The sequence below is a fragment of the Tachyglossus aculeatus genome, chromosome 22, assembly GCF_015852505.1.
Source record: "Tachyglossus aculeatus isolate mTacAcu1 chromosome 22, mTacAcu1.pri, whole genome shotgun sequence".
NCBI classification, from domain to species: domain Eukaryota; kingdom Metazoa; phylum Chordata; class Mammalia; order Monotremata; family Tachyglossidae; genus Tachyglossus; species Tachyglossus aculeatus.
This window is the reverse complement of record NC_052087.1, coordinates 41,864,102-41,880,042: the sequence shown is the minus strand read 5'-3', so window position 1 is coordinate 41,880,042 and position 15,941 is coordinate 41,864,102.

Genomic DNA, 15,941 nt, shown 5'->3' with positions numbered 1-15,941 from the left:
CACTCCCACCGCTCCCCACCTCAGGACTCCATCTCCCCCCCCCAACCATTAGACCACAACCTCCCCCTCAAACCCAACTTAATCCCAGATTAATTTCCCAAACTCCAAGTCACAGCACCCCAACGGCCACCTCTAGAACCTTCATCATTATTACTATTATATGATGATGATGATGGTATTTGTTAAGCGCTTACTACATGCCAAACACTCTTCTAAGCGCTGGGGGTGGATACAAGGTGATCAGGATGTCCCACCTGGGGCTCACAGTCTAAATCCCCATTTTACAGATGAGGAAACTGAGGCACAGAGAAATGAAGTGACTCGCCCAAAGTCACACAGCTGACAAGTGGCGGAGCCTCTGATTAGAACCTCTGATGATGATGGTATTTGTTAAGCGCTTACTATGTGCCAAGCACTCTTCTAAGCGCTGGGATGATGATGGTATTTTTTAAGCGCTTACTATGGGCCAAGCACTCTTCTAAGCACTGAGGGGGGGATACAAGGTGATCAGGATGTCCCACGGGGGGCTCACAGTCTTAATCCCCATTTTACAGATGAGGGAACTGAGGCACAGAGAAGTGAAGTGACTTGCTCAAAGTCACACAGCTGACAAGTGGAAGAGCCGGGATTAGAACCCATGACCTCTGACTCCCAAGCCCAGGTTCTTTCCACTGAGCCACACTGCTTCTCTAATATTATCATATTATCATATTTGTTAAGCACTTACTATGTGTCAAGCGCTGCTCTGATAATAATAATAATAACAATAATAATGGCATTTGTTAAGCACTTACTATGTGCAAAGCACTGTTCTAAGCGCTGGGGAGGTTACAAGGTGATCAGGTTGTCCCACGGGGGGCTCACAGGCTTCACCCCCATTTTACAGATGAGGGAACTGAGGCCCAGAGAAGTGAAGTGACTTGCCCAAAGTCACACAGCTGACAAGTGGCAGAGGCGGCATTTGAACCCATGACCTCTGACTCCAAAGCCCGGGCTCTTTCCACTGAGCCACGCTGCTTCTCTCTTCTCGAAGTGAAGTGCTGGGGTAGAGACAAGTTAATCAGGTGAGACACAGTCCCCCTCCCATGTGAGGCCCACAGTGGAAGTAGGAGCGTACTTAATCCCCATTTTACAGTTGGGGAAACTGAGGCACAGAGCGGTTAGTCACACAGCAAGCAATCGATACAACCAGGATTACAATTACAACAATCGATACAACCAGGATTACAACCAGCCCCCTTCTCGACTGTGAGCCCGTTGTTGGGTAGGGACCGTCTCTATATGTTGCCGACTTGTACTTCCCAAGCGCTTAGTACAGTGCTCTGCACGCAGTAAGCTCTCAATAAATACGATTGAATGAATGAATGATTAGAATCCAGTCCTCTGAATCCCAGGGCTGCACTTTTTCCACTAAACCCTGCTGTTTTGTATTTATCTATAACCATCCTCACACTTGTATAGATAAGTATATTCCATTTTTGTATTCTACTTGTGACTATTTGAGCCTCATTAGACTATAGACCAGTGCTCAGAACAGTGCTTTGCACATAGTAAGTGCCTAACAAATACCATTATTATTATTATTATTATTATTATAGGCTCCTTGTGGGCAGAGAACTATAGCCTCCTGCTTCTGGGCTACTTTCCAAGCACTTAGGACGGTGTATATTTCACCCAGTGCAATACATTCCAATCCTACGACTTTTCCCTACCTCCCCAAACAGCCACACCTCTAATTCATTCAATCGTATTTATTGAGCGCTTACCGTGTGCAGAGCACTGGACTAAGCGCTTGGGAAGTCCAAGTTGGCAACATCTAGAGACGGTCCCTACCCAACAATGGGCTCATAGTCTAAAAGGGAGAGACAGACAATAAAACAAAACATGTGGTCAGTTGTCATCAGAATAAATAGAAGTAAAGCTAGATGCACATCATTATATTAACATATATATATATATGTTAACATATATATATATATGGGACAACTTGATCACCTTGTATCCCCCCCAGGGCTTAGAACAGTGCTCTGCACATAGTAAGTGCTTAACAAATGCCATCATTATTATAATTGTACTTATCCCTGTGCTTAGAACAGTGCTTGGCACACAGTAAGCGCTTAACTTACTGTGTGCAGGGAAGCAGCGTGGCTCAGCGGAAAGAGTATGGGCTTTGGAGTCAGAGGTCATGGGTTCAAATCCCAGCTCTGCCAATTGTCAGCTGTGTGACTTCGGGCAAGTCACTTAACTTCTCTGTGTCTCAGTGACCTCATCTGTAAAATGGCGATTAAGACTGTGAGCCCCCATGGGACAACCTGATCACCTTGTAAACTCCCTAGCACTTAGAACAGTGGTTTGCATATAGTAAGCGCTTAATAAATGCTATCATTATTATTAACAAATACCGACATTATTATGCACACCCTGCAAGTCACCAAGACAGTGGCTCGGGCCCTGGATTTTGGCCAACCCTAGACAATTGCGTAGCTCAGTGGAAACAGCCTGGGCTTGGGAGTCAGAGGTCACGGGTTCGAATTCCGGCTCCACCACCTGACAGCTGGGTGACCTTGGGCAAGCCACTTACCTTCTCTATGCCTCAGTGACCTCATCTGTAAAATGGGGATTAAGACTGTGAGCCCCAAGTGGGACAACCTGACCACCTTGTGTCCCCCCCAGCGCTTAGAACAGTGCTTTGCACATAGTAAGTGCTTAACAAATGCTTCCTCCCTTCAAGGCCCTACTGAGAGCTCACCTCCTCCGGGAGGCCTTCCCAGACTGAGCCCCCTCCTCCCCCTCTCCTTCCCCCCGGCCTTACCTCCTTCCCTTCCCCACAGCACCTGTATATATGTTAATATATATAATCATGTTATATGTTGCCCAAGGTCACACGGCAAGCAACTGGCAGAGCGGGACTAGAACCCAGGTCTTTCCAACTCCCAGGCCTCTGCTATCTCCACTAGGCCATGCTGCTTTCCCCCTTTCCACTCAGGGTACTGTAAAGTTGCAAAAACACAAAGGACACAAAGCACGGCACCGCTGGGGACACTGAGGCAGAGGCGGACGGTGGATGGTGTAGCAGCAACGCTCCTTTACCAACGCCTCGTGCATTCCACTTGCGCCGGCTGGTAGACCGTGCTGTACCAGAACAGATGCACGCTAAAGGAATAATGTTCCCTAATTTTTCCTTCAGGTTATAATCATTCATAGAGAAGCAGCGTGGCTCAGCGGAAAGAGCCCGGCCTTTGGAGTCAGAGGTCATGGGTTCAAATCCCGGCTCTGCCACTTGTCAGCTGTGTGACTTGGGGCAAGTCCTCTCCCCCTCGTCCCCCTCATCTTACCTCCTTCCCTTCCCCACAGCACCTGTATATATGTATATACGTTTGTACATATTTATTACTCTATTTATTCTACTTGTACATATCTATTCTATTTATTTTATTTTGTTAGTATGTTTGGTTTTGTTCTCTGTCTCCCCCTTCTAGTCTGTGAGCCCACTGTTGGGTAGGGACTGTATATGTTGCCAATTTGTACTTCCCAAGCGCTTAGTACAGTGCTCTGCACATAGTAAGCGCTCAATAAATACGATTGATGATGATGATGATGACTTCACTCCTCTGGGCCTCAGTTACCTCATCTGGAAAATGGGGATTAAGACTGTGAGCCCCCCGTGGGACAACCTGATCACCTGGTAACCTCCCTGGCGCTTAGAACAGTGCTTTGTATATAGTAAGCGCTTAATAAATGTCATTATTATTATATGGGCTGTGTCCAACCTGATTAGCTCGTATCTACCCCAGCACTTGGTACAGTGCCTATCATTAAAAAAGGTACACGTTCAACCAGTATGAGGACACCACGTTGAAAAAAAAATTAAATCACACACTGAACCGTCAAGGATTGACTCATCAAACCACACAAAGTTAAATAACTGACATGCCAAGAATCACTCAAAATACTTCTGGAATCATAAACCGACCCTAAGTCCTAGCCCCAAACTTACTTAGTCCTCCCCCTAAAACCAAAGATGATGAAGTGTCTGGTCTGAGATTGACTATGTTTACAATTTAATTTAGGTTTTTGAATTGTATGCTGTTGTTTTAAAAAAAAAATTGGTGGTTCTCTCAGCCGTTTGGAATTAAATTGGCAATAATCTGTCTAAAAGGATTTTCAGGAATCACCACTTGAGTTTTCAGCGACCGTGACGATTGACGGCATTTGAAACTATCTGCCTCATCTCACGTAGAGCGCTCGGCACACAGTAAGCGCTCAATAAATACGACTGAACGAATGTAGAGAAAACCTCAAACTGGGAATGAAGCTTTGACTGAAAGACTCGAGTTTTGCATGACAGAAGAAACTCCACTCGGCAGTCCTCAGCACCCTGGACACTGTTCAAAAAACACCGTTCTTTTGCTCTCTATCAATCAATCAATCAATCGTATTTATTGAGCACTTCCTGTGTGCAGAGCACTGTACTAAGCGCTTGGGAAGTCCAAGTTGGCAACATATAGAGACAGTCCCTACCCAACAGTGGGCTCGTAGTCTAGAAGGGGGAGACAGAGAACAAAACCAAACATAGTAACAAAATAAAATAAATAGAATAGATATGTACAAGTCAAATAGAGTAATAAATATGTACAAACATATATACAGGTAGACTAGACTGTGAGCTCGCTGTGGGCAGGGAATGTCACTGTTTATTTCTGTACTGTACTTTCCCAAGCGCCTAGTACAGTGCTCTGCATACAGTAAGCGCTCAATAAATTCGGCTGAATGAATGGCTCTTCCACATTCCAGAGTTCCAAATCCCAGGAGTATCGTCCTAAAAATTGCTAAAAATTTCCCAACTACAGAGGAGGTCACGTGAGGGCAAGGACTGCATCTATCAAGTCTATTGTACGCTTCCAAACGCTTAGTACAGTGGCCTGCACAGACTAAGGGCACTATTGACTGAGTGCCTCTCAGATCACCCTTCCCAGGAGGGTTTGAGAACCGTGAAAACTTAGCCAATCACCATCAATCGTATTTATTGAGCACTTACTATGTGCAGAGCACTGTACTAAGCGCTTAGCACTGTGTGCCACTGGGTTTCCTGTCTTGGAACAACCACCACCACTCCCGAAGTACAGGAACCATATCTAGATTCCTTTGTGTTTATTCTTTACAGGCGTTTAGTACAGTGCTCCACACACAGTAAATACTTAACGTTCAGTGCTCTGCACATAGTGAGTGCTCAATAAATACCATTGATTGATTAATGAATCCTTCATTGTATTTATGTATTAATGAGTACATAGGTATTGAGAAGCAGCATGGCTCAGTGGAAAGAGCACGGGCTTTGGAGTCGGAGGTCATGGGTTCAAATCCCGGCTCCACCAGCTGTCAGCTGTGTGACTTTGGGGAAGTCACTTCACTTCTCTGGGCCTCAGTGACCTCATCTGGAAAATGGGGATTAAAACTGTGAGCCCCCGGTGGGACAACCTGATCACCTTGTAACCTCCACGCGCTTAGAACAGTGCTTTGCGCATAGTAAGCGCTTAACAAATACTGTTATTATTATTATTATTATTGAGGACATACTGTGTACGGAACACTGTCCTGGGGGCTTGCTCCCCAGCGCTTAGTACAGTGTCTGGCACATCGTAAGTGCTTAATACCATAATTATTATTATTATGATATAACAATACAACCGAGTTGGTAGACACATTCCCCGCCCACAATGATCTTACAGTCTAGAGGACTACATTCATTCATTCATTCATTCAATGGTATTGATTGAGCGCTTACTATGTGCACAGCACTGCAGCGATACCCTCTTCAGCTCTCCCCCTTGGCTCCTGCAGTTTTGGAGGACAGCATCATCAGTGGAAATGAATCGAATACATGATCTCTTGGAGATGAGCACCTCTATCCCAAGAGGTCCTGCCAAAGTCAAGGAAAGTTGTGTATGTAGAGGCAACAGTGTCGAGAAGCAACCGGGCACCCGGCCCGGGAGTCAGAAGGACCCGAGTTCTATCCCCGGCTCGGCCGCTGTGTGACCCTGGGCAAGTCACTTAACCTCTCTGGGCCTCAGTTACCACATCTGCCAAATGAGGATTCATACCGTGAGCCCCAAGTGGGTCGCGGCCTGTTTCCACTCCGGCAACGTACTAACTGTTAGAATTCTCAAGTCACCCTGCACCCTTGTTTTTGTATGGTATTTGTTAAACGCTTTAAAAAAAAAAACATGAAAAAAAAGAGGGGGAGGAGTGACTTGAAAATTCACCCAGTTGCCAGGGCCGGGGCCTGTCCTCTAAAACTAATGCCAAGGCAATCCCCGCTTTTTATAGCTGTTCAGTTATTTTTCCTTTCTTGGAAGACGGAGACCTGTTTCCTGGGTCCCTCTATCCCCTTCAGTCAGTCGGATTTATTGAGCGCTTGCTTTTCGTAGAGCACTGTGCTAAGCACTTGGAAGAGTACGTTGCAACCCAGTTGGCTGATACGTTCCCCTGCCTACAACAAGTTGATGGTCTAGAATGGGAAACAAACCAAATAAATAATAATAAATTAATAACACGCATGATAATACGTATTTCCTGTATATATGTATATATGTTTGTACATATTTGTTACTCTATTTATTTATTTTACTTGTACATATCTATTCTATTTATTTTATTTTATTTTATTAGTATGTTTGGTTTTGTTCTCTGTCTCCCCCTTTTAGACTGTGAGCCCACTGTTGGGTAGGGACTGTCTCTATATGTTGCCAACTTGTACTTCCCAAGCGCTTAGTACAGTGCTCTGCACACAGTAAGCGCTCAATAAATACGATTGATGATGATGATGATGATGATAATAATAATAGGTATGGGGCTGAGGATGAGGTGAATATCAAGTGCTAGAAGGGTACAGATCCAAATGCACTGATGACAAAGAAGGGAGAGAGAGGAGAGAGGAAAAAGGACACACCACGAGCCCCCCTTTTCCTCTGTTCCTCCTCCTCCCCATCACCCCAACTCCCTCCCTCTGCTCCCCTCCCCCCGCCACAGCACTTGTGTATATGTGTACCTATTTATTATTCTATCTATTTTATTAATGGAGTATATAGCTATAATTCAATTTATTTATATTGATGGTTATTGATGCCTGTCTACTTGTTTTGTTTTGTTGTCCGTCTTCCCCCTTCCAGACTGTGAGCCCGTTGTTCGGTAGGGACCGTCTCTATCTGTTGCCGAATTGTACTTTCCAAGCGCTTAGTACAGCGCTCTGCACACAGTAAGCGCTCAATAAATATGACTGACAATGAATGAGTGAAAGGGCTTAATCATCCAATCGGTCATCAACATTTACTGAGCGCTTACTTTGAGCAGAGCACTGTACTGTGCACTTGGGAGAGGACCACATTTAACAAACAACATGGCCTGGTGGAAAGTGCCCAGGATTGCGAGTCAGGGGATCTGGGTTCTAATCCCAGGTCCGCCCTTGCCTGCTGGGTGACCTTGGGCAAGTCACTTGACGTCTCTGGGCCTCGGTTACCTCATCTGTAAACAGGGGATCCAATACCTACTGAGACGGTGAGGCCCCATGTGGGAAAGGGACTGCGTCTGTTCCGACTGGCATGTATCGATCCCAGCGCTTAGAACAGTGTTTGACGCATAATGAGCACTCACCAAACACCATTAAGAAAAGTCCTCAACAAGCCCCAGGGTCCCTGAGGAGGGATGGCCTCTGCCCGGGGCTCCCGCGGCCGTGGGGGCCGAAGGGCCGGGTCGAGGCAGGACGTGATCCTCGGGGGCCCACGGCACCTCCCCCAGCCCCACCGACTGTCATTTATTCAATCGTATTTATTGAGAGCTTACTGTGTGCAGAGCACTGTACTAAGCGCTTGGGAAGTACAAGTTGGCAACATATAGAGACGGTCCCTACCCAACAACGGGCTCACAGTCTAGAAGGGGGAGACAGACAACAAAACAAAGCAAGTAGACAGGTGTCAATACCCTCAAAATAGATAAATAGAATTATAGATACATACACATCATTAATAAAATAGACTAATAAATATGTACAAATATACACAAGCGCTGAGGGGGAAAGGAAGGGGGTAGAGCAGAGGAAGGGAGTGGGGCCAATGAGGAGGGGAGGAGGAGCAGAGGAAAAGCGGGGGGCTCAGTCTGGGAAGACCTCCTGGAGGAGGGGAGCTTTCAGGAGGGCTCTGAAGGGAGGAAGAGAGCTAGTTTGGCGGATGTGAGGAGGGAGGGCATTCCGGGCCGGGGGTCGACGGCGGGACGGGCGAGAACGAGGCCCAGTGTGGAGGTCAGTGGCGGCAGAGGAGCGGAGGGTGCGGGCTGGGCCGGACAAGGAGAGAAGGGAGGTGAGGTGGGAGGGGGCCAGGGGATGGACAGCCTGGAAGCTGAGAGTGAGGCGCTTTTGCTTCAGGCAAAGGTTGACAGGCAACCACTGGAGATTTGGGGGAAGGGGAGTGACACGCCCAGAGTGCTTCTATAGAAGGATAATCTCCGCTGTTGGTTTCCTAAAAGTACCCCATCCCGGAGGCCGTTGCCCACCCGGCTCTCCCTGAGCCTCGGGGATCCTCTTGCCGCCTCTCCACCTCAACCTCAACGTCCTCCTCTGCCTCTTCCTTCTCTCCTCCTCAGTCTCCATCTCCTCCTCGGCCTCCACCACCTCCTTCAGAGTCTCCACCACCTCTTCCTCAATCATTCATTCAATCGTATTTATCGAGCGCTTACTGTGTGCAGCCCACTGTACTAAGGGCTTAGAAAGTACAATTCAGCAACAGAACTCAGCCTCCTCCACACCTCCCTCAGCCTCCTCTACACCTTCTCAGCCTCCTCCACACCTCCCTCAGCCTCCTCTACACCTTCTCAGCCTCCTCCACACCTCCCTCAGCCTCCTCTACACCTTCTCAGCCTCCTCTATACCTTCTCAGCCTCCTCCACACCTCCCTCAGCCTCCTCTATACCTTCTCAGCCTCCTCCACACCTCCCTCAGCCTCCTCTATTCCTTCTCAGCCTTCTCCACACCTCCCTCAGCATCCTCCTCATTTCCCTCAGTCTCCTCCATACCTTCTCAGCCTCCTCCACAACTCCCTCAGCATCCTCCTCACTTCCCTCAGCCTCCTCCACAATTCCCTCAGCATCCTCCTCACTTCCCTCAGCCTCCTCCTCACCTTCTCAGCCTCCTCCTCACCTTCTCAGCCTCCTCCACCTCTTCAGCCTCCTCCTTGCCTCCCTCAGCCTCCTCCACACCTCCCTCATTTATTCAATCATATTTATTGAGCACTTACTGGGTGCAGAGCACTGTACTAAGAGATTGGGAAGTACAAGTCGGCAGCATACAGAGACGGTCCCTACCCAACAACGGGCTCACACCTCTTCCTCAGCCTCCTCCTCACCTTCTCAGCCTCCTCCACACCTCCTCCACACCTCCCTCAGCCTCCTCCTCACATTCTCAGCCTCCTCCTCACCTTCTCAGCCTCCTCCACACCTCCCTCAGCCTCCTCTATACCTTCTCAGCCTCCTCCACACCTCCCTCAGCCTCCTCCACACCTTCCCCAGCCACCTCCTCCTTAGTGTCCTCCTCCTCGGCCTCCTCTACCTCCTCCACACCTCCTCCTCAGCCTCCTCTACCTCCTCCACACCTCCTCCTCAGCCTCCTCTACCTCCTCCACACCTCCTCCTCAGCCTACTCCACACCTCCTCACCTCCTCCACACCTCCCCCAGCCTCCTCCACACCACCCCCAGCCTTCTCCTCAGCTCCTCCTTAGCCTCCTCTACCTTCTCCACACCTCCTCCTCACCTCCTCCTTAGCCTCCTCTGCCTCCTCCTCACCTCCCTCCACACCTCCCCCAGCCTCCTCCTCAGCTCCTCCTTAGCCTCCTCTTCCTTAGCCTCCTCTACCTTCTCCACACCTCCTCCTTAGCCTCCTCTGCCTCCTCCTCACCTCCCTCCACACCTCCCCCAGCCTCCTCCTCAGCTCCTCCTCTACCTCCTCCACTGCCTCCTCCTCACCTTCCTCAGCCTCCTCCACACGTCCCCCAGCCTTCTCCACACCTCCTCCTCAGCCTTCTCCTCCTCCTCCTCCACCCCTCCTCCTCAGCCTTCTCCACACCTCCTCACCTCCTCGGCCTCCTCCACAGCTGTCAGCCCCTCGTCCTTAGCCTCCACCCCCTCCTTCAGAGTCTCCACCACCTTTTCGTCCTCGGCCTCCTTCACACCTCCTCCTGCCCACGTCCTCCTCCGTGTCCAGCACCCAGCACCTCGTCCTCCGCCTCCACAGCCCTCGGCCTCCACACCTCCACCGCCGCCCCCTCCACACCTGCACCTCTTCAGCTCAACTTTCTCCTCCTCCTCCTCCTCCTCCTCGTCGATCCTGGTCCCCCTCGGCCCCGGCCGTGAGGACGGGGCTTGAGCCCTGGAAAGCGGTTCCCCACACCCCCCTCCTCCTGCTCCTCCTCCCGCTCCGGCTCCCGCTGGGCCTGGGGAGCCCGTCGGGGACCCCCGGGCAGGGGCAGGGGCAGGGGCAGGGGGGGAGGGAGCCCCCGGAGCCCCCCGGTGCCCCCAGCTATGGGCCCCCCCGGGGTTGGCATGCGGCCCTCGGAGCCCCCCAAACCACCCGCGCCCCGCCCCCGTTTACCTCTCTGCCTGGGGCCGGAGGGCGGGCCGGGGGGCAGGGTCCCGGGGGGTCCCGGGGGGGGGGGGGGTCCCCGTGGGCGGAGGCCCGCACGACAAGCGGGTCCGGGCGGCTCCAGCCGGAGGGCTCCGCGGGCAGGGGACAGGGGGCAGGGGGCACAGGGGGGCACGGGACACAGGGGGGCACGGGACGGGACACGGGGGGGGGGGGGGGCACGGGGGGCGGGGCGCCGCCCCAAGACGCGGCGAGAGAGGCTGGGGGAGGAGGGGAGGCTGACTCTGGACCCACCCCCTGACCCGCCCCTTCCCTCCTTTTCTTTCCCTTCCCTTCCCTTCCTTTTCTCTCCATTCCTTTCCTTCCCTCCCTTTCCTACCTTTTCTTTTCCTTCCGTTCCTCTTCTTTCCTTCCCTTCCTTTTCTTTCCTTCTCTTTCTTTTCCTTTCCTTCTTTCTTTTCCTTCCCTTCTCTTTCTTTTCCTTCCCTCCTTTTCTTTCCCTTCCCTTCCTTTTCTTTCCTTCTTTTTCCTTCCCACCTTTTCGTTCCCTTCCCTTCCTTTTCTCTCCTTCTTTCCTTTCTTCTTTTCTTTTCCTTTCCTTCCCTTCCTTTTCTCTCCTTCTTTTCTTTCTTCCTTTCTTTTCCTTTCCTTCCCTTCCTACCTTTTCTTTTCCTTCCCTTCCTCTTCTTTCCTTTTCTTTCCTTCTCTTTCTTTTCCTTCCCTTCCTTTTCTTTCCTTCCCTTCCTTTTCTTTCCCTCCCTTCCTTTCCTTTTCCTTCTCTTTCTTTTCTTCCCTTCTCTTCCTTTCTTTTCTTTCCTTCCCTTTCTTTCCCTTCCTTTATTTTCCTACCCTTCCTTTTCTTTCCCTTCCCTTCCTTTTCTTTTCTTCCCTTTCTTTTCTTTCCTCTTTCTTTTCTTTCCTTCTCTATCTTTTCCTTCCCTTTCTTTTCCTTCCCTTTCTTTTCCTTCCCGTCCTTTTCTTTCCTTCCCTTTGTTTTTCTTCCCTTCCTTTTTTTCTCCTTTTCCTTTCCTTCCCTTACTTTTCTTTCCTTCCTTTTCCTTCCCACCAGCCCCATCCCTTCCCTTCCTCGCCCCAGCAAGGCCAGAGCCAGGTCAGTGTGGGCTTGGAAGCAAGAGGGAAGGCAAGGAATTGAAACTTTATGCCATTTACATACATGCATGCATGCATGCAAACCTCTACACACACACACACACACGTGATCACCATGCGGTCCAGATGTTTTCAATTACTGTGGAAAAAGCAGCCCTGATGGGATGCATGAAAAGCTGGCCGGGCAACCCCACACTGCCTTCAAAACACCCTGCATCCCAAACACCCTTCTTCCCTTCCAGCAGTGGCCACTGCCCGTGGGAGACCAGCCCAAGCCCAGGGAAAGGGAAAGGGGTGGGGGGGGATGGATGTAAATATTTGGGGTGGGCAGATGGTTCAGAAAGCACTCGAGGGCTGCCAGGCCTAGCCGGGTTGCAGAGACCCTTGACCTGCCCCGAATGGCCAGAGGGCACTTGGAGTTTTTTTCTTCTTCTTCTTCCACAATTACTCGAAACCAGGCCCTAGAAAACCATTTTATTTTCCAACCCACACTGCAGAATCGGGAGTCGGCAGAGCTAGTCTGTGATTTACTGTTGGAATTCCTCTGGAAGCCACGTTCAACGGGGTATTGTGATACAGTTGGCAAGTGATAATGCCAACCACCCAAAACGAAGTGATGAACGTTCTCTGGGTTGTACGTCTGGGGGCCAAGATGATCAAGAAGACAGTCCGCTCTTCGCCCCATCCCCACAGATGATTGCAAATAAAGCCTCTGTGCACTCATGGGCATGGCCAAACTTCACAAGCCTAGTTTCATTTCAAGGAACAAATATGGAGGGAATGAACAGTCGCAGGATCTGAGGCCAGGACGGGTTTCGAAGAGCAAAGCCAATTCAATTGTCAGATTTCCTGAAGAAGTATTTATTCAGCTGCGGAGCGAGGGCCAAAAATGATGAGGTTAAGATGCATTATGCTGGAAATAATTTAACTAACTCGTGATCAAATATGAATAGCGGCAGGAAAAGCTGATTTAATCTTTTCCCTTACCAGGTCGAGAAGGCTGGAGAAATATTTTTAGCATTTACCTCTTATCTTACATGATGCACTACTCTGCCCTTTGAAGCAGGAGGTTTTTCTAGGAAGATGTTATGCAAGCAAACCACCCAGATAATTTAAGATTAAAAATACTCTCTGACCATTTTTAGCCCAATCTTTAGGAAAGAAGCAGTATTGATCACCTTGTAACCTCCCCTGCGCTTAGAACAGTGCTTTGCACATAGTAAGCGCTTAACAAATATTATTATTATTATTATTACTTCTGAAGGGAAGCAGTGGGCCCTAGTGGGAAGAGCGTGGATCTCGGAGTCAGAGGGCCTTGCATCTGCAGCTTGCCTGCTGCATGACCTTGGGCGAGTCATTTAACTTATCTGTGCCTCAGTTTCCCCACCTGTCACACTGGGGTTCGATCCCTAGCCTCCCTCCCCGTGAGCCTGTGGGACGGCGACTGTGTCCGACCTGATTGTGTTTGTGCCTGTCCCAGCGGTCGGTACAGTGTCTGGCACATAGTGAGCGCTTAACAAGTACCCCAGTTATTATTAGGTGACGTGATCTCTTTTCGGTTTGAAATATCTGGGTGACTGAATTTAAATTTTGACGTGTCTAGATAACTTGGCTAATGGAGATCCAGCCTCTAATGCCCTAGTTCAGTTTCTGAGAAAACAAGGATGACCCAAGAAAATCTCAAAACTTTGGAAATAACTCGAAACCAGGCTAAGTTGGACTAGCTTGAATATTCCTCCCTACTCAAATCTCAAGACTCGGTTCCACAGCTAACATTTCACTGAAGTGCACGAACCCTTCGGGGGACACGGGCCAAGTTTTTGGGTGAACTTTCCTTGAACCTGCCCTAAGGTTTGAATGAACCCATGTCCGCTCAAAATTATGGTTCTGGCCCACATCAAAATGGAAAACCTAGTGCCTAAGACACTAGAGAAGCAGCGTGGCTCAGCGGAAGGAGCCCGGGCTTGGGAGTCAGAGGTCATGGGTTCTAATCCCCGCTCCGCCAATTGTCAGCTGTGTGACTTTGGGCAAGTCACTTCACTTCTCTGTGCCTCAGTTCCCTCATTTGTAAAATGGGAATTAAGATGGTGAGCCCCACGTGGGACAACCTGATAACCTTGTATCTATCCCAGCGCTTAGAACAGTGCTTTGCACATAGTAAGCGCTTAACAAATGCCATCATTATTTTTTTATTTTTTATTATTATTATGCTCTGAACCCAAACCTGGAACCTCACAGCCCTCTCAATGTGGGCAGGGAATGGTTCTGTTTATTGTTGTATTGTCCTCTCCAAGATCTTAGTACAGTGCTCTGCACATGGTAAGTGCTCAATAAGTACGATTGAATGAATAAATGACCCACCTGCAATCCTAGATAATCCCTCCCCAAGCCTCCCACTCCCCAAATTAAGCCTGTTCTATTCCTGCATTACAGCTGTCTCCTTCCTGAAACCAGGTACCCCACACCTAAAAAGGCTTACCACTGATTGTTTTCATCTCCCGCTGCTGATTTCAACTTTAACGATCGCTGAAGGAATTGTAAGAGCCCAGGAATAATAGAAGATGAAGAAACAGAGGCCCTTTTTATTGTTCGGCAAGATCATTATAATAATAATAATAATGGTATTTGTTAAGCGCTTACTATGTGCAAAGCACTGTTCTGAGCCCCTTCCTTCCTCTCCCTCTCGTGCCCCTCTCCATCCCCCCATCTTACCTCCTTCCCTTCCCCACAGCACCTGTATATATGTATATATGTTTGTACATATTTATTACTCTATTTATTTGTTTATTTTACTTGTACATATCTACTCTATTTATTTTATTTTGTTAGTATGTTTGGTTTTGTTCTCTGTCTCCCCCATTTAGACTGTGAGCCCACTGTTGGGTAGGGACTGTCTCTATACGTTGCCAATTTGTACTTCCCAAGCGCTTAGTACAGTGCTCTGCACATAGTAAGCGCTCAATAAATACGATTGATTGATTGATTGATTGGGGAGGGTGATCAGGTTGTCCCACAGGGGGCTCACAATCTTCATCCCCATTTTACAGATGAGGTAACTGAGGCCCAGAGACGTTAAGTGACTTGCCCAAAGTCACACAGCTGACAAGTGGCAGAGCCGGGATTTGAACCCATGACCTCTGACTCCAAAGCCCGGGTTCTTTCCACTGAGCCACGCTGCTTCTCCACTTCATTATGCTTCTCCACTCCATTCATTATGAATCAAACATTTTAAGAATCTCAAACTAATCATTCAATCATATTTATTGGGTGATTATTCTGTGCAGAGCACTGTACTAAACACTTGGGAAGCGTTTACTGTTTATGACTAATAAAAATAATGATAGCATTTTTATTAAGCGCTTACTATGTGCAAAGCACTGTTCTAAGCGCTGGGGAGGTTACAAGGTGATCAGGTTGTCCCACGGGGGGCTCACAGTCTTCGTCCCCATTCGACAGATGAGGGAAGTGAGGCACAGAGAAGTTAAGTGACTTGCCCAATGTCACACAGCTGGCAATTGGCGGAGCAGGATTTGAACCCATGACCTCTGACTCCAAAGCCCGCGCTCTTTCCACTGAACCATGCTGCTTCTCTATTTACTGTTTATAACTCTAGCATTTACTGTTTACTGGTAGAGGCAGTCCCTGCTCACAATGAACTTACAGCCTAAAGGGGAGACAGACATTAATATAATTAAATCATTTATAGCTGTGTATGTAAGTACTGTGGGATGAGGGTGGAGTGTGTCCATTGGTAGAGATAGAGGGACTGAAGGAGATAAATAGGCTGATGCTCTGCACACAGTAAGCATTCAATAAATATGACGGATTGAATGCCTAGAGTTGGATGATGATGATGGTATTTGTTAAGCACTTACTATGTGCAAAGCACTGTTCTAAGCACTAGGGAGGTTACAGCACGATCAGGTTGTCCCACGGGGGGCTCACAGTCTTAATTCCCATTTTACAGATGAGGGACCTGGGGCACAGAGAAGTGACTTGCCCAAAGTCACACAGCTGACAATTGGCGGAGTGGGGATTTGAACCCATGACCTCTGACTCCAAAGCCCGGGCTCTTTCCACTGAGCCACGCTGCTTCTCACGTTGGATGTGTCTTTGGGCAGGAGTAGGCCAGACTTCCAGCGCTTAGAACAATAGCGAGTGCTTAACAAATACCATCGCTCTTCCCCACCGCTTCCCTCTCCGGTC